Genomic DNA, 21,757 nt, shown 5'->3' on the forward strand with positions numbered 1-21,757 from the left:
TTACATATGTACAAGTCATCCACTAACCCACCTTTTTCATTTATGCAATTCTTACAGAAAGATATTTTTTTCTGTGATGAGGTCACACAGAAATAACATATCTCATTTTTAATATATATTAAATGTAAATTGTATAACTTTTGCATAAGCGTCAAGCATCGATACGTCCTAGACTAACATATTAATTGTACATAAAGTTTGCACAATTGTATATGTAGGTAAAAGCTCAAGTTATACAAATTAAATATCTATTTCCTTTAGAGTATTCTATAATAAATTATTAATAATTTGTAAATTTAATTATTCAACAATGGAACAAATATATAATTTTAGCAAATATGTATAAGATTTCACCTCAATAATGTAGAGTTAATAAATTTGCAATTGAAATAAATTTGTAATAACATCTATGCTCATATATTTGCCGTCAAACGAAAGTAAATATGTACAGACAGTTCTAATCATCAACAGAAAACTGTTAAATATCTGTTATTTCGTTAATTCAATCGTACCACGGAATTGTGATATGAAGAATGTATCTCGTAATTTCCTGTTTCGTTGAATTAGAAGAAAGTTTTGGAATTGACAATGAAGCAATTTAATGACTACTTCATGATGCAGTTTTATTGAACTGTCTTACGGCTTACGGCTTTGTTTACAATCTCTCCCGCTTTCAGCTGAAAGATATAAACGGTAACTGCCATTTGAGATGTCTGAAAGTTTTGTTTCAGTACTTCCGAGTCCTCGTTACGGCCTGTCGATAAAAATCACAGCGGACTCGTTAGTTTGTTGGCCGAGCGGCGCGTTCCAGCCAGCCTCCGTTTCTTTCAGAACTTTTTAATATCATTAGGTTTTGCGAAATACAGTTAAGGATCTTTAAGGCGCTTTTCTTGTAAAAGAGCGCGCGCGGTGGGATTTTTAAGTTTGTCCAGCGTTTAACAGACACAGGAAGATTCGCAACAGCACGCAAGAGCTGTGCAGTAAAAATAAATTGGCGGAAACGAGTGCTCCTAGACAGCATTAGTTCGCGTCGGCCAGCATACACTACCAGCTCGGAACCTTGTAACTTCAGTGAAACGTTCCAAAGTTGCTCGTTAATGTCCATAACGACATGTGTCTGTGTTGATCTTTAATCTCGATATTATCCAGAGGAAATATTTTATTTCAATATTTCACACAACACAGATTGGTCAACATGAATGTAAAATAGACTTATACATATAATAAAGTTATATATATTTTGTCAGTTTGGTCAATTTTAAAAGAACTTGCCCGTGTTTAATTACCACTGGCAACGGTAAGCCTCACTCAATTGGTTGAGTATATAATAATTAAATTTGCAATAGAATATCTTACTCATAAGAACTCTTACTGCAAAAATACTACCTCAGTCAGGATAATATAAAAAATGTTTAATATTTCTTTAATTAATTCTATAAGCAAATTAATTTCTTTATGATTCATTAGTTGTTATTTGCGTATTATAAAGTTTAAAATACATATGTGTATCTCTTCTATTTCATAGTTAAAGAAAGATCCATGTAATATTTATAAAACGTCTATTAATGCAACTAGTGGAATCAAATGAAAGTATGAAATATGGAACTGTGAATGTTGTTGTCCACAGTAAATATAGAAAATCGCATGGATATCTAATGGGGACTTTAAATTGCAATGACGGCTAGTGGACACTATCTATTTGAGATTTTGTTTTATATAGAATAGAGTTGAACTCTCACCACTTATGACGTTCCAGGAAAAGAAGACCACCTCTGGCATCATTCCACATTTGTAATCGCAACTTGCTTCAAAACGTCATTAATACTTCTTACCTAAATTAAAAATTTGTTATTTGCAAATATACACCAGTATAGATTTGAATAATAAAATAGTCAAGTGCCAGAAATTGACGAGCACTGCTAAGTGTATAAGAGTTCGTAGATAATTATCTATTTATTTGAAAATGATTATTCTTTAATCAATTTCATAAGTTTTATTAATTTAGAATTTGTACTAAAGAATTAGGTGAAAATATGTGTAAAATTGGACAGAACTATACATAATCAATATAACACCTAATAAACAATAAAGAAACGCATACACATTTTATCTATTTAAATGGAAAATCCGAGGATGAATATTATGATGAAAATCTAAAATATTTTATATGCACTCTATGGTTCAATCAATTCGTGGCACACAGATTACACATTTCATAATGGAAAAGCTTGTAAGCTCTTTAATTCCCAAGTTATACTATTATTCACTGTAATTAGAATGAAAAAATTCCGCTAAAAAATGTTTCTATTTTAAAATCGTGTTAAGCTTTTCACGTAGTTATTAACTCATTAAACATTAAACTCAATTTAATGTTACATAAATTTACTAATTTCCTTTAAAATTATTAGTAATTACATTAATTTGGATTCACGCATGGTATTGTAAAGTAAATAAAATAGAACTAACAATTTAAGCATCTCTGTTTTGCTTTTCTTAAGAAGTCTGTTTTGCCTTCATGCCATTACTGCTGGATTAATATCAGTAGCGGCTAAGAAAAGAGTTAAACTTCTGTGTCACGCTCTCCGCTATTAGCCTGCACAAAGGAGACATTTGCGAATTGACAATTGGAGGACGTGTCAAGCGTTTAAATGGCGACGCTTGCCGTCGTCACGGAGCTCTTCGTCGTTTGCTCCCAAGATTGCACCGAACTAACCGGACGGCGAGTAGTGTTAGTCATTGTCCGCGGATGCGCCATCGTTGTTGTAGACGATGATCAAAGCGCATTACTCGCGCGTCACTCATAACCAATGGAATCTGTCCAATGCCGATGCTCGCCGACAATTTCGACCAGAACTCAACCGGGAAGCGGATTTCATGGCAATCCGCACGCCTATATCCCACCCAGACCGACGAGATCAAGGAAGTGATCGATTCCGGAAGTGGCATGATCGCCTTCTCCGATTTATGTCCATGCTCAATTTAATCGTTTAGTTTCCAGGACATTTCAAATTGTTTTTTGAACTTATATCAATACAGACATATATACATCGATTCTCTATAGTTCTTATAAAAGCTTTATAAATTTAGAATTGTTTAAGATGTTAACTTTGAATGATTAAAATACTAGTGATCTGTAAAACCACCTGCGAAGCATTCATGATTTACAAAGTGTCTTGTATTATCGGCCTATCTATTTAGTAAATTTATTTATATCGCATTATTCCAATAACCGTCTACATTACAAATCTTCGTGTTATTATATTTCATAATAAATCAACTATTCTCAGAACATACAATGAGATGTCATTATAGAGGATTTATCGGTTCAGATCAATTCAACTCAAACAGAGCTTCGTAGAACCTTTCCGCTTTTCAATTTTGTTTCCGACATCAATGCATTGCCAGCAATTAAGTCAAATAAATCAGCCTATTAAATTATAAATACGATTCACGTTGTGAATATTTTACAAGACTAAACGGTTCGGTTGTGAGAAGTCAAAGGTATACTTTACTTTTATCCCGCTTGTGGAATTTCCAAGATTTCCCTGTAAAATACACAACAAGGGACTTAGTATTTAGTGCATCAACGATTATATTTGATATTTACAAGTCACAGACGACTGTCCATCTCTAAACAATGTTCTCTGATGTGTATGTACCAGTAATCTTAATTTATTAAAAATTATTGTCCCATTTCTCTCCAAGATTAAAACAAGCATAAAATTCAATGGTATTATTAGTACTTAGATTTTCACTCTACATCAATGATGATTTAAATTGTGTGATTATGTGATTATTGAACATGTGTAATAGATACTTATCAGCTAGTAGATCACTAACAGCTTCTGAATATGAGTCCCAAGAGAAGCGCAGGATTAAACAGTTCTAAATGTAATATCAGTATTACACAGATATTGTACTATTAGCGGAAATTACTATATATAGAGATAATTACGAAAAATGAGAGAATAAAAGGGACAAGAAAATGATATATTAATAGAATATTTAATTGGTATAATTATTTGTTGCATTATATTTATCAATATAACCGTTAATTTCTCAATTTTATACTTTTACAACACATAATGCAAATTTGCATTTAATAAAAGGATTTCGCTGACGTTAAAACATTTCAATAAAAGTCATCAATATAAGTTAATGAAAAGCATTGACAGTAAAATAACTACGTAAATTCAGCTCGATACCAGACTGCAGAGAGAAAATATAGACATACATTGATAGTAATATATATGTATTACTATTAATAAAATATATCTTTTATTTCGCAAAATAATTTTGACAATATTGCCCTTTTAACACACATTTAAATTCGTTATTTGTAAATTTAATGTAAATTAATGTTTATGTAGAATTTGATATTGCATGCAGTTTTGTGTGTGAATTCTTCAAATTTATTACGTCTGATAATATGTTGGCGTAAAAATGTTAATGTTAATGTAAATTAATGTTTACGTGGAATTTGATATTGCGTGTAATCTCGTGTGGGAATTCTTTGAATTTATTAACTGCGATATGTTTTTACTAATCGCTCGAATTAATATGCACAGTGACAGCAATGCTTTATTCCCCATTAAGTTGCTTCGAAAATTCGCCCGTATGTTTTAATCATGTATTATGCAAAACTGGGAGGATGCATAGTTATCCGTTGAATTTGCGCTCGTTAATACGCTCCGCGCAAAATGCGGCCAGTAGTAACATCCATTTTATGTGCAATTCATTCTGTTGTAATAGAGTATCGATCCGCATCGACGCGAATGAAACCGATATTTAATTTTTTCAACGTGCGAATATACATTCTTTTCCCGCGGGAAATAGCTTGCGTGATCAGTGTTAAATTATTTTCGATCTTGCCGAAGGACAAAAAATTGCGATAATTTAATAATTACTCAAATGAAATGGATCTTTCTCGAGTTTATTTCAGCAAATTGCTTCAAAATTATTGAAATATTTGACAGGAACGATAACATTAAATACGTATTTTAATTCTTATCTGCTACACATCTAGAATACGTCTGGATTCTACGTAGTCACTGGATAATCAAAATGTACGAATCTCTAGCGCTAACAAATCGAAATGATGCAAATGCGACGCGACCCGATGCCGATTTAAATGCATCATGTATAAATGCCTATTTATAAAATGTACATATATCGTGCTTTTATAGTAACTAAAATATTCAGTCGCAACATTATATATTCTTGCGCTAACAAAGCCGATTGGAACGCGTTTCATGGGATTTCGTGTGCGGAGGCAGAGAAAACTTTTTTGAACGAAAGAATTGCGCCCGCCGTTGTATGCCGGTTGTAATTTACAAGTTGCTTTAGCCGATTTACCGTTCCGGCTAATTGGCAACGTAATTACCTCAAAGCGTTGCGCCAACGAGGCCGCCGTCGCGCACAGATACACACGAGTATTCGACATCGTGCTGCAGCTTTGTACTCTAATTAACGGATGCAACAACTCGCACCGAATAAATTCGCCTTTGTGTTTTGCAGGCCATTATTTACATATCATGGATCCACGGCGCCATTTCAGCCTCTTTTCGGCAGCATTAACCCTGCTCGCGCGCGCAACACGCATGTTGTTGCGCCGTGACGCCAATAAAAGTCCCCAGTACGTTTGTCTTCGGAAAGATATAAATTTTAAATGCTTTTTGTAACTCGATATTATTTTCATAATAAAGTACTGCAATATTTTTGACATTAATTTTTAACGTAAAGAATTATTTAACGCCAGTAATTGATTAACCAATGTAGAAAATTGCATGACGACCGATGGCTGGCAAATTCTAATTCACTGCAAAAAATATTTGCGCAAAGATCTCGTCAGTAGTATATTACAGTATAATATTACCACATGCCTGAGCGGTCGAATTGGTGAGACGCCCGCCTAGAGTGTAGGGGGGTCCAGGTTCAAACCCTGGCTGAGGTAATATTTGTCGCAATGAATTTCTTTAATTAGAATTCGCCAGCCGTTGGTCGTCATGCAATTTTCTACATTGACTAATTTTTAACTTAAATTTTTTAGGTGGCGAGTATGGTGCAAAGAAATGTACGCTGCTTGGTAGACAAGTAAACGCAAAGATTCGAGTTCAAATCCACGGACACTGCTGGTTGTTTCGGAATTTCCCGAAGGAAAGTGGCTACCACCGAGAATATTCTGCCACACATACCTCTTTAAGGGGTACAACCCTCGAGATTGGAGGTTTTCTTCGGTGAGGTTAGCAGCCTACCGAAGGTGAAGTAAAACCATATGCTCAAAGTAGCAAAACGAACTGGATAAACCAGACTTTAACCCAGATAGCCCTCAAGCAATGTATGGAAATAAAATGCCAGCAACTGATCCTAGCTCTTCGCTAGGAATATACAATGTTTGAGCGATTTAAGTGCAGCCAGCATAATGTTAGCATATTGTCGTAGTTAAGTGCACAGCTAAAGAGAGAACACGTCGAATGGGCATACTGTTAGCAAAGAGTTAGCACATATTATTTTCAATTTTCTAACAAATATAAATATATATCTATTACATCTGGCCAAGCACTTAATGCTAGCATATTTGGATCATGCAAATGTTTTATTTCCGACATCAAATGCTAGCAAACAACAGCACAATAGATGGCATAGATGAACAGCAAGATGCTAACATTTTTGTTAGCAATACGAAAGCAACTTGTGCTCACACTGGTTATCTTGGAAGCTCACTACTCGAGGAAGAAGAAGAAGGATATTTTTAACATTGTTACTGTATAATATTACAACAGCAAAGATACAACTGCGTATAGAATTCTATTCTGGGGCCTGTTAATTACAGATCGTTTAAAGCGAGTTTAAGACGAAAGAAATGTTGGGAAAAAATGTTTCTCGTTCTCTCCTTCTTCACTACAGATTATTACGTCAGAAACGACACGCAAATACATGTGGCGGAAGGGAAGGGAACAATTTCCCGTAATGAATTTTCTCGGCGGAAAGAGCGAGAAATTTATTCTGAACGGTTCATTTTAGGAATAAAGCTGGCTCAGCGGCGACCAATTTCCCGCGCGATAATGCGCGTGTGCGCCGAAAATTTCGGTCCGAAATTTTTCCGGCGACGGTCCTCACCTGCCGCCGCGCCGTCACTCGGTATTCATCTGGCACACGTAACGTAAATTTCACGTAGTGTCGTCGTTGGCTATCTATGTGCGCGACGCAACTGACGTGCATTATCGGCAAATTATGCGAGCGCGCTCGCATGCATTCACGTCCCCCTTTTGCCAGAGAAATATACAATATGAGAGACCGGACGACCCGCGCGCGTAGCCGACGCTCCTGTGCGTCCGACCCTTTATGAAAATGCCCAAATATTTGAGTAGATACGAGCGGGAGAGACCTTTTCCCGGGCGGATATACGCACCCACGCAAGAACGTGCGAAATTGCTGGTCGAAACGGCCAGCAGCAATTCTGGGAGTCTTCACGCGAAATATTGCACAGGGAAGCTATCCGGTGATCCTGTTGCGGAATGAAACTTTGCTCACGCCACTAGGAAACTACAAACAAGTACAAGGTGTTCTGAAAACAGCGGTGCAGATTACGGTGTCGTAAGAGAAGAAACCGGGAAGCGTGTGAAGGATTTTTTTTATTAGAATTAAGTTAAAACTGCAAAGAAATAACTTGGCTCGATTAAGTGCTTTTCTTTTCCTCTTCATAAACTTTAGTGATATAATTTTGAATTACAAAATTATTTTACGTCGATAGATTGAAAGACACACGAGAACTGTTGAATAACGATCCTAACTAATCAAGAATCGATTCCTAGTGATTCGCATTTTAAATTACAATCATAAAGGAAACGTTGACTTAAGGATATGTTTGATTTTGGGACCACACAGTATACAACCGTGTATTCACACGCGTTTAGAAAGTAATGTGCAGTAGTATACGAAGAGTCGCGGTAATGCGAACCCGCTTGAAATCCGCGGAAAAGGAGGAAGGAGAATGGGCGGCGGTAATGAATGAATGGCTAAAAAGGTTAATTTACAGTCCGGGATTGAATGCATTACCGTAGGTAAGTACTTATACGGCGAGTTATGGGAAGAAACTAAATGAAAATTGGAGCTGCATACTTTATGCACCACTTACCAAAGTGACATTTTCCTAAATAAACATACATATACATACATACATATATATTATATTATGTACATATATTATATTTATGTATAAATATAGCATGGCTAGCGAGAATGTCGACGAATTTAAAGCTAAACGAACGAAAATTCTACGCGAACCCTAAATTCCACAAAGAGAAGATCGAAACAGGCAATAGTCAAGTATAAGATATAAAGTCTAGAAAATCAGATAAAATGTATTGCTTACTATAGCACATGGAAAAGTGCTTTCGAAAATGCATGCCCTCCCGTTTCAGCCTTAAGTTTTAATGACAAATTCTTGGATGACGAATTAAACGTCTCTCTAAATAAATATCTAATTATGTACGACTCCGATAGCACGATAAATCCACCAGAATTTAAATAACAAACAAGGCTTCATTGTCTACTTACATCTAATTGCAAGTTTAATTCGCAAAGAAACTACGAACTGTAATCGATTTATAATCGAAAGCTATTCATGTTTGAGCATTTCTTTGTTCAATTAAAATACTGTGAATTATTTCATATACAAATTGGTTAATTCGCAAAAGTAGAAAAAGTGAGAAAAGTTTAAATTCATTGCCTTTTGTGATTCAGCTCGCGCCTTTACGAAAATTGATATACGAGGTTGCTATTTTAAGATCTTCAAAAATTGGCTTACCCCACTCGCGAGATAAATAGCTTATATGAGTGTTCTTTATAAAAAGATACGACTGTAAACTTGCTTCTCGGAGGATGCATCGGCTCCCGGCACTCGCGACGCCACGGACGCTCCGATGCAGAAAACATCCGTAGATCTTAATAAGCATCGCGTTTATTTTCATTGGCGACCGCGCGTATTATGGCTGATCAGAACGCCGAGCTTAAGATCCAGGAAAAAGGAGTTGCGAAAATAATGTGGGCGAAAGTGCGAACGCGCGCGGAAACCGGGAATGTGTTTTAACCCGAAACGTATTACCTTTACGTGTCCCCGCTACTTGACGCGTTTTGTATGCATAATACAGGGACGAGTTCTGCATGATAACATCTAGCACGCGACTTTGTTTTGCGTCTCATTTTCATTGGTTACAACCCAGCTTCTCTATTCACAGTAATCTTATCGAAACTTCCGCAGATTGCAAAACGTATCTACATTTTATAGAACATGTCTTTTGTAATGATTCAAATAACGACGTAATTGTAGACATTTCAAAAAAGAAGTCTGGAATGTTCACTTTAATATTCAACATTCTTATTAGTTTTCTCCTTTTTTTGGTTATAATAATGTATGCACGTCATCGCCAGTGCTCAGCTCTCATTGCTTTCGTATTTATTACCGATTATTATCTATAGAGTCTACATTATTGTTTAATTAATTTAACTTAACAAGAGTGACAAGTAAAAGAGTCTTTGAGAGTTTAACGTGGTTGGCGGTGCGTAAGTTATCGCAATATTATATCTGTCCTTAACAACTTCTAGGATATACATGTATATAATTATAAATCGGACATTTGGCTCTGCTTTGAGCCATCTTCAGCGATGCAGTAATAATTAAATCAAAATGATCTCACGTTCTCTGGAAATAAGTGAGTAATTCCAAACTTTGATGGTAAGAACAGTGTAATTTTCTGCGAGGAAATCTGAGTCAAACTTGGCTAATGATCATAGTTTATGACGCGATCAAATCAAAATGATACTTACAACTTGAGCAAACAGAGAAATGAAGTTATTTATCCACCCCCTTAGAGAATGCAAGAATAAGTGTCCAAGTCATTATAAAAAAACATCAAAAAGCGATGCATTTTATAACATAATTGAAACAGCACAACGTAGGGAAAGAGTCAAGAGTAGGAGGAATTTAAAATTAATAACAATAAGGAGAGTTTGCTTATTGTCACCAGTGATGATTAAAAATTGAAACGGGAAACTTATAGTCGACCCAACTAGCTAGTTATTTAATTAGTTTATTACACAACGTTTCGTCGTTGCGAAAAAATCCATTTTACTTATTAACCTACATTATTTCATAATTGCGTTGTTGTTGATTTGCAGTATCACTCGAAAAGTACCCAAAAGAGTAGGGTCGAAACATTGTGTAATAAACTAACTTGTGTAATTAAATAACTAGCCAGTTGGGTTGACTATAAGTTTCCCATCTCAATTTTTAATAACACAATAAATTAATAAGTGAATAATTTTCAAACAATGGCCAAATGAAATGAAAAGGTAACACTCGAAAAATTAACGGTACAACTGACAATAACAAGCTCGCAGTTTGCTTAAAATTGAGATATATGCATGTAACTATTCAATGTCTGATTCTGAATTAAAACCATCCTTCTAAAGTATTAATATACAACGTTTTGGATGACCAACTTTGATAAAAATCCTTCATTGATTAAAATTGTTTTAGTAATCTTACTTCTCTTTTTGCTCAAGTTATCATTGTCATTTTAATTCCGAACATATAATAAACTTTGATCATTAGCCAAGTTTTACTTGGATTTCCTCCGTGGAAAAGTCAAGCTATATTTAGACCATCAAATTTTCAACTTATTTCTCGTCGAAGAACGTGAGATCATTTTTATTCAATAGTTGGAAATGGTTCAAAGCGGAGCCGAACGCTCAATTTGTAATTATGTGTCTTATTGGTTATTAAAGATCAATATAACATTAATTTACGTACCATCAACCAATAAACTCTCCAAATCCCTGTTTACTCATTGCCTGTTAATTTTATTATCAAAAATCCTTTATTATGTAGCCAACTAATAATTTTAATTATTTTGGTAATTTTTACATTTTTACATATTTTATATTTACCTGTTTTATTTTTTTATTATGCACGTATAATACACACAGATAATGCATAAAAACCAATTAGTTAAAAATTTATTTGCGCATATATCACAATAAGCAAAATATATATGATTACGTACTCTGTGATTATTACAGATGCAAAAGTGTGATTGTTTTACCAGTACTCGAGGCAACGGTTCTATTATAATGTACCGCACTTTCTTCATTAAAACTTTAAGAAGCATATACTGCAATGTGACAAAACGCCGGCTAAATGCTCTTTACGATCTAACGTTCTAACATTGATGATGACATTTTGCAACAGAAATAACGATTTGCAGTCCCAGTTCGCGCTTTTACGAGTGCGCTGATTCGTTCCCGCGATGTATTTCACCGCTGCGATGCTGTGAAACACGTAAAATCGACATTTGCCGTGTGAAATACAGTGAGGTTCACGATACCCTGACGAACAATCGAGCGAAATACCCGTCGGCAATAAAATAACGATAAGTGTCAATCGTATCCGTATAGAAAACATTATTACAGTATACCATCTTTGTATCAGAATTTCATTTCTAGTAATGATCTACTGAATTATTTCATGATAATCGAAGTTTCTCATTACCATGGAAGATTTGTAAAATCAAGATATAATATATTTTTCAAATATGTTTTACTAAATACAATGAGAACAAAAAAGATGTTACAAACATTAAGAAAGCTGTAGTTCTTCAGAAATATGTCACATTGTCAAAACTCGTTATCGGAAATATTATTTGAGCAAAAGAATAGAACGTGCTTCTGGTCTAAAAAGCCAAACTACATTAATAATTATTTCCCCATCAGCAATTATGTAATGTATATTATTCTATAGAAAATTCTTAATTGTAGAAATCTCCAAATTTTCAGTATTCTTATCTCTTCTTACATTATTTTATTATAATTATATGGTCTCGCAAATGTGGTACATTTTTATAACATAGTATAATTTTATGATATAAAAATTAAATAAAAAATAACGTTTTAACTATTGTTAAAAAAATATCCTCTATATCGAAACTCTATCTGAATCAAATATTGGTAGAATATCCGATTCCTCGTTCAAGAAAGAAAGTTTCTTTTAGTTTAACATGAAGATCGATAAACTACCGCAGCAGCATCGAATTTTCAGAGGTCGACGTGCAATGTGTTTCGTGGCAAAATTTACTTCGATCTAATAATAAGATGCACGGACACCTTTAAAAACGAGTACCATCGCGTTGAACGTTGCATTAAAGCTATCACTATGCTTGAGAATGAACGAGCGGAAATGCAGCAATGGCAGACGTTTATTGATATTCGTCGACTAGCACTATCCACCGTGCATGAAAGGAAGCTGGACGAATAAACGTTTCAAAACGGCAGCATTTGCTGGATCAGCGCGAATCAGAAAATCGACAATGCGTAGCATTTCTTAGATTAGCGATCTTTACGTTACTCTGTTGAATAAAAGGTTGCATCACACTCTTCGTACACTCTGCATTTATGTCTTATATCGTCCCATTCCTAAGTAAATAGAGTCAGTAAATCTGATCTGCTTTTCTTTTTTGTTTATTTGTAAGAAAAAGTTGTTAAAAATAGTTGTAAAGAATAGTTGAACTGAAAGGATCGATAGGAATTGATTTTGCAGTAAATTGCGAATTCTTACTTGAGTTCTTGAATATTTAGAGTTGGCAATTACATCCCCTAATAAATTAATACGCTTTATTACACATATTTAATTTTAAAGGAATAGTTTTCTTTGACACGTTGCTCGAGATTTACTCATTTGACATAATTACTATTTAGTAACCATAAATATTCGTTTATTGGAAGGTTTTACTCGCGCGATTATTCTCAAGAGTGGTATGCCCTTAAGTTGATATGCGGTCTTTCATGCACTTACGTGCTACTGCACGACTTTCCGTCAGAATTCTGGTTGCTCCAAGAATACGACGCGGTACTTGGAAACTTTAGATGTTACGTGATGCCTTCGAATTGTTCTCATTATCCTCCGGAATTGCGACGCGCAGGATATTTACTCAGAAAAATAACGCAATCAAGAAAATCTCTCGCTGGTATTTGACAAAAGCATTCGGAATGCGGCGTATATAATATATAATAACGGCAAATATGAAAATAAGAACAGTTAGGATACTATTTGACATATTTAAAAAGTGCTTGAAATAAAAAATGAATAAAGAATTATTATAATTTGAAAGACTTTTCTTAAATTAAAAATAAAATCTTATTTTTTAATAATTTTTACCGATCGAGAGAGAGAGAGAGAGAGAGAGAGAATTATTTCTTTCGTAAATTTTAAAGTTACGTAATCTTAATACAATCTAAACAATCTAATAAGTGGTGGAATGCGTTATTATGGAAGCAGAAAGTTTGTAGCGAGGTGTTTAAGTATGCTGTATAATGTGGTTGTAGCTGGGGAATTCAAAGGTTGCTTTTTCGAACGAAATTAAATTTTTCAACAAATTTTCTACATTGTCCGCCACCAAGATTTCTCTTCTTTTCGTTATGATTGCGCTTCTTTGAGACAAGAATCATGCTCGGCATCGAAACATCCGCCCTGATGTCGAGCGGCATGGATGCTGAGCGCGCGGAGAGACGCTTTAATTAAACTTATAACTATTATCCACAAAGTCGAGCTTAAGCTGCGCCATTATCAAGCACGAAGCAGACGGATGGCTAAGGAGCAACGAAGAACGGGGAAAGGGCAGGAATTAGGCATCCCGTATTTTCCTAGCTTCTTTGAAGTTAAGGATGCGAGAAATAATTTCGCAGGACTGCGCGGAATACTACATAACGTAGGGCGAGTATTAATAAAAGATTTAAGATACAACCAGGAAGAAAGCCCCAGAGAAGGAAAAGCAAGGTAGTTCCACACCAATAAACATTCTGTACAAATAAAAAAAATAACAAGAACGGCTCGAGTCAAAACTGTTTCCTTGCATCGTTCTTGAGTTATAAAATTTATTAAATCTGACTTGTCTACCAAAGCTGTAAGAAAAATAATATCAAGGCAAATGCTTGCTAAATTAAGAAACAATATCCTCATGGATACGCCATGTAATCGATAGGCAAAGGCAAAGACATAGCAAACATGATTCACAGTGTGGATAAAACTTTACGCTGAACAGCATTCTTTATGACCCCTTGGTAACGATTATGACTGAATAATAAATTGTACACTAACCACTTTTCTTTTAAACATCGTCATAAAATAAAATCGTAAAGCTACTGAAAGAATGATTCGTCCTACCACTGTACGATTCATCGTTTCTATAAAACACAATTCAAATTAAAAGTTTGGATTTTGCATTAAATATATTCTTAATCGTATAAATTGCGAATTATATCTTACAAGTAATGTAAAAACAAATAGAAACTATTGAAAAACGAATCTTGTTTTCATTGATCTAGCATGTAAAAAAATTCTCGACAAATGTAAGCTTTTTTTCCTGTTCAAACGCGCAGAAACCTACAGCAGAGTCGTTCCAAAGGAAGTGGTATTTTTCTCAGCGAATGAAATTAAACCGACGGACCTGCTCCTCCAAGAAAGCATCCGACTGCATAATTCTCTGCATTTAAAACGCCGCAACGCCATTCTTCTGAGTCGTGAAGCGACTTAGTTTTCCTAGAAAGGTGAAGCTTTTTAGTCTACAGGCGATCGTCTTAGACAAATGCGCGCCTTTTTTCCGGCAGACTTTGTCAACAAAGTTCCACTGCACTTGAACCGGCCGCATATAAGGAGCTAAGAGAAAATAATCTCCAGAGGTAATCTCTGTAATAAGACAAACTACATGTATAATTTGGAATAATAATATGAACATTAGTACTTTCTTTAAGAAGAAGTTAATTATTTCGTGAAATGCGTTTTAAAGATGAGACAACAAGTAACACAGCCTCTATTGTTTATTGAATGGATCGAAAAGATGCATACGACATTTGATATAAAAATGCTTTGTTGTACAGCCAAACTTTGAGATCGAGTGATTAACGCAGATTATTTTTGTTTCGCTTTACGAAGCTCGCCGTAAAATTAGTAGTTCAAAATTTATGTACACTCAAAACAGTTGTCCAACAAGCATTGCCCTTTTAATTTTTAATTTAAAGACCATTTTAATTCATTATTATTACGATATTCTTAACTTTTTTAAAAAAACTATAAATTTTCCGTAAGATTTTGGAGAGAGAAGAACTTGGAAAATATTCAGAAATGTCACATTAAAACCTTCGCGGAAAACTTCTTTCTCTAATAGAATATTATCGTTCAGGCTTGATCAAACGCCCTCGCAATTATGCAAAAAGAGCCGGTTGTAGCAAGTTTTTTGCAATTTCATTTCATCGTTACATTTCAGTCTTCGATATAAAACATTGTTCTTCTGTCTTTCCTGGCGAGCTCTCGCCAGACTGTTTTATGGCTACAAGATTATCTTATTTGACAATTTTATCGTTAACGGCTGAAAAAGAAGTGTAAAACATATCGATAAATAGAACCGACAGAATAGTTTTCCGACAGATAATGAAGATATCCTGCCACCATTTGTCCGGCACTCTTCGCCCATCCCTTCGGACGTTTCTCTTTCTTTTTTAGAAAAGATTTTATCTTCGGTTATACAGAGAATAGATATCCGACAATTAATAGGATAGATAGAGAAAATTGTAGAGACAATTTCTATCTTGCAATAGATCGATATAAGAATAGAAAAGAAGTGTTCTCTTTCATCTACTTTTTCCTTCAATTTACTGTCAATTTATTAAATATAACGATCTAGATACGATAAATGTTCAAATTGTACTTAAAGTTTATTTAAAATAATAAAATAGATTTCGCATAAAGAGATCAATTCTATATTTGCAAAAACGTTGCGTAATTTTGTAATCATACACTACGAAAAACCACCTGTAAAATATATGTATATACACTTAACTAGACGAGTCCACCCAATTATTAACTCATTTGATAAGCTATTTACCATTTACCGAACGAGGTCAGACTAAAAAGTTATATATGTTAACATTTATCCGTACTCGTAAACTGTTCCATAATATGCAGCGCCGGATTTGCAGTCAAAGTGCGAGATCGTGACGACTACGCTGTAGGAGTTCTGAGGATTTTAGTTACGTGATTCGCTGTGTAATCGCTGTATAACTTTACACCATGTTGCCCGATAGTACTTTGCGCATGAAGGATTATTTTAGTATCTCGTCGCTCGATGTATAATTACAAACGACATAATTGTAGCTATAATATTTAATCATAAACTCGGAAAAATCAGCACGATTTGATTTGTCTTTCTTCCGTGCGCGTACAACCGTGCAATCAAAGAACTTGTCACATTTCGTTTGTGAAAAGAGTGTGTGGACGACAGTTTTCACTATGGAAACACGGTAACGAATATTGCAATGCTGATATTATACAATTGGCCGTAACCGAAAATGCACGCAAAAGCGCGCTACTGCCATAAAATGGATGGCATGACGTTTTAATGTAAAATGATATATATAAAAAACTAAACATTTTGGGTGATATGCTCGCAAGCTATTTCCTATCAAGATTTCATTGCAAACGTGTAACAACAAAATTGCCTGCGCTTTCTAGTTCCAAATGAAAACTGATTTCAGATTCTAATAAATCGCTCCACGCCGTGTATCATATTATTCAGCGCAATCAAGCCACTAAGCAGAAAGCGCGATTAAGGTAAGGAAAATTACGTCGTTTTTGCTATCATGAAAATTACTTTTTCATATTCAAAGCGAAATTACAATTAATCATTTTGCTAAAGAGGAAAATTATAATTGTGTTCTCTGAATAATGTCAGCAATTGCATCTTTCACAAAGAACGTTCCGCACAAACCCCGGCGAATCTTACTAGTTATGTCAAGTAAAGAGAAGCGTCTATAAAAATATCAAGTTGGTCAGCTGTCGACCTCCGTGATTTCTTTCGGATAGCCTCGTATACTGACTCAGATTTTGTCAAATAGTCGAACGAGCGCACGAACCGAATATAATATTGCGGATTTTTCGGCGCTCTTTTCATCGCAATTCTTACTTTGCGACTCCATTGAATGCAGACTTCGCCCCACAAAATGTTGAAGAGCCTTTTATGGAAAAAGTGTTGGCGTAGCGCATCAGATCGTGCGCCGCTCCGCGCTGTGTTGCACGTTGGTATGTAATTTCGCTCCACCCGTTCTAGAACTTCTTTCCCGTGGCTGCATTATCATCCCCCGGACTATTAACAGTTTTATGCAAATTTTATTTGCGACCGGCGCCATTGGCAAGAAGAGATTCAATCCACCACCATCGTCTACCTCGCAAGTATCTGTGCTTTAATGTTATCGGCACTGCAAAAGAGCAGTAAAGTTTCAGGCGAATTCACCGGCAGATACATTTTCACTTTCGCGCAAACCAAAGTCACGTGATTACGGAAACTTTTGTCACGAATTTAACTCAATAATCTGCAAGATTAAAACTTAACAAATTGTCATGAAAGAGTCTTCTCTATTAGATATAATTTAATTGAACAGGAAGGTCAAGAACACAAACGCTGCAATAATTTATGGAAATACAACAATACAGGCAGAACCGATAGAATCGATTTTACGAGAAAAACACTTCAATTATTACGCTAATTGATAACTAATTGATAACAATTCTACATGAGTTACGGCTTTGACCGAATACAGTTAACTACACATGAGAAGGTTGGCTTTTCGATGCCAACACTATTTTACTACAGTTTATTGCCCCCGGAACATAAAAACATTTTTAAACATCACGAAAAAGTTTTAAACGCACGTTAACTTTTATATTTTCAACTCTTTTTAATCTTACAATTTGTGATCTCCTTCGTATGCGATTTTTGCACAATTGCACGTTATATAAAATGTTAATAAAGTAAACTGAGATAATGAGGATTGCGAAACACATGAAAATAAATTGAATCACAATGAGAATCTTATGTGCAATCAGAGAATTATACGAATTTTGCAAGTGAAAAACTCGAATAAATGTTTGAGAATAAAAGTAACACAAACATTTATTCTCCTCGATATTCTCCCCGGGCATGCTTAGATATTTTATGTTATATACTTCCGTATAGGTCAATAAATACATTGTAAAACTCTTGTTCTTGTTTACTCTGTATATATTCGTGTTCAAGTTGATAGTAGTTGTTTATCAACCAATGGCTTGCACTTTTCACCTTCGGATAACGACATGAGAAATTTAAATTCTTTATCAGTAGTAAAGTAGAGTTAGACAATGTGAGATGTGCACCGGTCAGGCGAGCGAAATTGCTGCAAACTTATCGTAGCGTGAAATTGAAGTCTTATGCGGAAAGTACGACTAAAACAAGTACACGAACCATTTTCGTAAAATGGTGACGAGTGGAATTTTACGTTTATACTTTGTAAAATTTGTGGAACTTTTCTTGAAAAAAAAACTGATAATACAATCCCATGAATAATATTTCAATAAACACGATTATATTTTTATAAGCGTGTATAGAAAATTAAATATAACATTTTAATTACATACATTATCAGTCATGTATTTTAAGAAAAGAACAATATGTTAAGAAAAGGTAAACGTTGTAATAATTCTGGAATAAGGCAAAAATCTGTGTGACATCTTTACGTATAAAATAATAACGTTAAGGAACCAAAATATTTTCTTGTGAATAGCCTGCGCAACAAAACAGCAAGCACAGAGAAAATGTATGCGTGTTTTGGAAAAAATAAAGAGAGATAAAAAGTTGGAAAGTAAAACCTAGAGCGTATCTTAGCTTTCTCGCATCTTATTTCCTATCTCACTGGTACCGACTTTTTTCGGGAATTTCTTTCAGTCGCACGCATTGTTGCAAAGCAGTAATCGGAGAAAAGAAGTTGGTTACTCCATTCAACCGCAGTTATATCGTCTAATCAAGCATTGGTTTAACACAAATTAATTTCGAAACACGTTCGGCCATAAACCTCCATGTCTCAGAATAATTTCTCTTTTTATTTCATCATTCCATGCAACAATTTCAACTCTTTTTCCTCTTATATTATTTAGAACAAAAATTTAAAAGTTTGTATTGTTGTTTCATTTTTTCACAACCTGTCAAACTTTGCATGCGAGGTAAAGCATGGCACGAATCTAAAAGAGAAGTGAAGCACATCGTGCTTCCAGAAAACTAATTGGCATCGCGGAAAAGAGGCCTCAACTGTTCGATATTAACGACATTCACGCCGGTAACATCACTTTTTTAGAAAAGGGACTAGAAATGATCAAGCGTGCGCCCCGCGCGCGCTGTTTGTAATTAAGCATTGCAAATTTTTAAGAATTTGTATACATGCAAAGAAGTAATTGTATGCGCAACGTCAATTTAAAATAAAAGGTAATTTATCACTCACTGATACGATTCGCAACAGCAGAGTTGTACATCGTTAACTTCCAATTATTCTTCGTTACAAGTTATAATATTTAGTCGATAACGTTACTTGTTAATAATAAACGTGTACAAATCAATAGCGTCTTATCCCAAGATGTGTCCCGATCGCGTCTTGGAAATCGATAACGCAAAAGTAATACGACGCACGGAACGACTCTCGCTGCTGCCTGCCGGCTCGACGTTCGGCGAGCGAGTGGTTGCGCGGCGACCTTCGGGTACACGATGGCACGCAAAAACATCGTACGACACCGCGCCGAGAGAAAAACAATAACGAACGTTGAGAGTTCGTTGTCCCGCCTACGACATTGAAAATTCTATACCCAGTGTGTATGAAATTCCATGACAAAGTTTTCGCATGGATCAAGCTTGGCTGCGAGAATAAAAAGGAAACTAAATCTTTGCAACTACAGAGCAGCATTCTTTACTGAACAATTTAAGTTTTTGGCAGTTGAAATGATCACAATTCGTAATGAACAAGTAATTTCAAGTTAGCCAGCGCTTTGATCTTTGGACGTACAGATTTCATATGTGAATCACGCGAGATATCAAGTAGCAAGTCGCGATAAATTTCAATAATCGACAAAATTTTATACACAATTGATCGTTCATTTACGACACAGTGAAGTCCTGAACACATATTAATATCGAAAGTACCGTATAAAGTGCCGCGCAATTATAATTTACTGCATTTCCAAAAAATTAGTATTGTGAAATTCACAAGAAAATCCAAGAGAAAAGAAGGTGGGGTATCATCATCACAGCAGAGTAATCATGCATTCTTGTTCCGCGTGATAAAAGATCGCGATATTTGCGGGCATGTCTAAATTGTAATATCGCGCTTAATCTCGCGACTGTCTCGCGTCGCACTTATGAAAGCTCTGTCAGTTAAAATAAAATTTCTCTTGATTCTCTCCGACGGGAGAAAGAGGCCCGAGTAATATGGTCGAATCGACTGATTCTAATAACGAGACGCCCGAATACATGATCCGTTCGTTAACATTTCATAAATTCGTACGTTTCGCGCCACGTAATTAGCGCGCCGGCAATCACGATTCTTCTATGTGCACAGTGTTAATAATGTAGTTTCCAAATTCGCAAAATTTACGAGTTCAATACGTATTGTGCGTGCAAAATTCAATTTTAATCGTGAGTCTTTCATTAATCAATGCATTATTTTACTAGCCGTTCACTTGACTCGTATTATCGCGTTAATTTGCCAACATATTCGAATGCTGCTGAAATTGCCATTAATGTTACGCGGAATGTTCGGAACAATCAGCGCTACGATTCTTTCAAATTTGCGCGAAAAATCAATATTAAAGTCGCCAGTGCTTTCTTGACCATACCTGGCATTTTTAATAATACAAAAAATTTATTGTAAAAAATATTACATACAATACTGTTATGTATATTTTAGATTATTAAAATAATTATACATTTTGCAGAATTAAATGCGTGCCATATCTCGATGTGTTTCACCAGTCTCCGATTTACTGATGCTAACGCTAATTATCAGTGTCTTAGTGAACTGCGTCACAGACATGCCTGTAATGCAGAAAGGGTCATGCAGCAAGTCATCAAGTCGGTATTAGTTAAATCCTGAATTGTCCATGTAACACACACTCCCAGAATCCGAATGCATTCCAAACAATGTTCACCCTTGCCTCGCAGTCCAGCGCATACATACAGTTCCATACGGCATATCGCATTGCGTTGACCGGTAAGGTAACTTCAATCAACCCGAGATTTGTAGCATTACAATCATTTGATCAATCATTAATCAGACTCGACCGACTGGCAGCCATTGCGAATGGGTTTCATCCTGACACGTATTGCTCCGCAATTCTGCATCAACTATTGCAATTGGCTGTAACTGTTACATCGTAACATTAGCTTCCGTACGTAAACGGAATAAACAACGTTGGCTGATACACAGTAATCAATAAATGGGGCAGCTATCTTTGTGCATTTAAAAAAAACAAATCCGATCGAGTATGAGCATTGTTAAGTGTTATTCCATTATTTAAATAATAGTTTCAGGCAGACGATAACAATCCCACAAATGTATCTAAACCGAACGATAAAGCCATTGCCAGTCAATTCAACTAACTTACTAACATCTGCTCTATATGTATGTATATATTTTCTAGTCGGATAGAACAGTTAGCTTTACTAGATTCATGCTCCTCGACTCTCTTTCTTTCTCTTCTCCCTGATAATACATGTAGATACAGCATCAGTAAATGCAATAAAGAACTGGATGATAAGGAGACGAGTGACAGTCGTTTAATTTGGTTTTGTTCAAATACCAATATTTAGAAAATAAAATTCATATTTCTTCGGAACATATTCAAATCCACTCA

General features: G+C 35.2%; 1 long non-coding RNA gene across 1 annotated transcript in view; it reads right to left on the reverse strand.

Annotated features, from left to right (window-relative positions):
* Nucleotides 1-1,517: 1,517 nt before the first annotated feature.
* LOC105564567 overlaps nucleotides 1,518-21,757 on the reverse strand; it is a 37,197-nt gene continuing 16,957 nt past the window's right edge. Inside the window, exon 3 of the long non-coding RNA XR_001009134.1 lies at nucleotides 1,518-1,832. This is a non-coding gene — a long non-coding RNA (uncharacterized LOC105564567). The remainder of the gene's footprint in view (nucleotides 1,833-21,757) is intronic.

This window comes from Vollenhovia emeryi, unplaced genomic scaffold (assembly GCF_000949405.1).
Source record: "Vollenhovia emeryi isolate VEMERY1.0 unplaced genomic scaffold, V.emery_V1.0 DF939162.1, whole genome shotgun sequence".
Classification (NCBI taxonomy): domain Eukaryota; kingdom Metazoa; phylum Arthropoda; class Insecta; order Hymenoptera; family Formicidae; genus Vollenhovia; species Vollenhovia emeryi.